Raw genomic sequence first — 2,447 nt, 5'->3', positions numbered from 1 at the left:
TTTAAGGTCTCCGGGGCAGCAGAGGCTCCGGGCCCCGTTTAATACCTGCCGCAGGACGTTTGTCCGGTCACCCCGGCGACGCTACACCCCCCTGTAAACAGAGTCCCGTTCTTTCATTGGTCGGCCGGTTGTTATGGTGATCAGGAGCGAGCAGAGCTTCACACACACACATATAAAGTCTAGATGGGATACAGTTGCGGAGACTCACAATATAGTTTCTGTGACACTTTACAACACTAATGAATATTTATACACCGGTCGGGTAAGGTCTACACGGGATACAGCTGCGAATGCTCCACTCACGTCAATATAGCATCATTTTTGTGACACTTCACAACAATAACTATTGTTTTTACAAATATTTGTGACACTTCAATAATTACAATTTTTACACCGTCTGTATGGGATACAGCTGCGGATACTCACGACAAGCATAGTTTTTTGTGACACTTTACAACATTAATATTTTTACACATTTTTGTGACACTTTACAACAATAAATAATATTTTTACACATTTTTGTGACACTTTACAACAATAATTAATATTTCTACACATTTTTGTGACACTTTACAACAATAATTAATATTTCTACACATTTTTGTGATACTTTACAACAATAATTAATATTTCTACACATTTTTGTGGCACTTTACAACAATAATTAATATTTCTACACATTTTTGTGGCACTTTACAACAATAATTAATATTTCTACACATTTTTGTGACACTTTACAACAATAATTTAGATTTTTACACATGCGAGCTTTGACCAGTTTCAGCCGTTCAGACGCGTTTCATATGCCGTTTGTGTGGAAACGGTGCTGATTTGTTGATGGGTGTGAATTCAGTCTGACACCTGACCGACTGACTGTCCTCTGTCTCCATTAGCAGGCATTGTATTGAGAGCTGCTCAAGTCCTGAATCATTCCTCACCTTTATTGTTTTTACTCTCATGTCATTGTTGAGTGATTTTTATGTAACTTTTGTACTTAAAGGTCCTGTGAAATTAAAATAGCGTCTTTTAGATGTTAGTATCATTCATTTATTCATTTCCCTTCGGCTCAGTCCCTTATTTATCAGAGGTTTTCACAGCGGAATGAACCGCCAACTATTCCAGCGTATGTTTTACACAGCGGATGGACTACCAGCCACAACCCAGTACTGGGAAGCACCCATACACTCTCACATTCACACACACTCATTCACTAACCAATTTAGTTCATCAATTCTCCTTTAGCTGTGTGTTTGGACTGTGGGGGAAACCGGAGCACCTGGAGAAAACCCACACCAACACGCAAACATGCAAACTCCACACAGGAATGTCAACTGATCCAGCTGGGACTCGAACCACTGCATCACTGTGCAATTAATTTTCAATTAGAAGATAAAGACTGAAAGCTTGCAGTTTGTCACTTCCGCCTAAATGGATCAGTTTTGCATTATTTTATGAAAGTGCTGTTTTATATGTTGTATCACACTGGTTTTAGCACTAGAGGGCGACAGTAAGCAGATGCTCACAAACGAGACCTATATTTTACAGTCTATGAACGAGACTCGAGTTTGTCGACTGTATGCAGTTGGGTTAAAAAAATTGTTTAATATTCATTCATTCGTTCGTTGATTTATTTATTTATTTACGCAACCTCATCTTTTCTGTTTTTTTTTTAAATAGAAATTTATGACAAATAATAATAATAATAATAATAACAATAATAATAATAATAATAATAATAATGTTTATAAAGATAGGTTTAGTTAAATAATTATTGTATTGCTTAATAATTATTGTTTCATATTTATTTATTTATGCAACCTCATCTTTTCAGTTTTTTTAATAGAGGTTTAAAACAAATAATAATAATAATAATAATAATAATAATAATAATAATAATAATAATAACAACAATAATAATAATAATAATTATTATTATTATTATTATTATTATTATTATTATTATTATTATTATTATTATTATTATTATTGTTATACATTTATTAAGATAGGTTTAGTTAATTGCTTAATAATATTTTGTTCATATTATTTATTTATTTATGCAATATCACCTTTTCTGTTTTTTTTAAATAGAGGTTTAAAACAAATAATAATAATAATAATAATAATAAATAAAATAATAATAATAATAATGTTTATAAAGATAGGTTTAGTTAAATAATTATTGTATTGCTTAATAATTATTTGTTCATATTTATTTATGCAACCTCATCTTTTCTATTTTTTATAGAGGATTAAAACAAATTATTATTATTATATTATTACTATTATTATTATTATACATTTATTAACAATTATTTGTTCATATTATTTATTTATGCAATTTCACCTTTTCTGTTTTTTAAATAGAAGTTTATAGCAAATAATAATAATAATAATAATAATAATAATAATAATAATATGTTTATTAAGATAGGTTTAGTTAAATA

The sequence above is a fragment of the Danio aesculapii genome, chromosome 3 (assembly GCF_903798145.1).
Source record: "Danio aesculapii chromosome 3, fDanAes4.1, whole genome shotgun sequence".
In the NCBI taxonomy this organism is placed as follows: Eukaryota; Metazoa; Chordata; class Actinopteri; order Cypriniformes; family Danionidae; genus Danio; species Danio aesculapii.
This window is presented reverse-complemented; position numbering follows the sequence as displayed.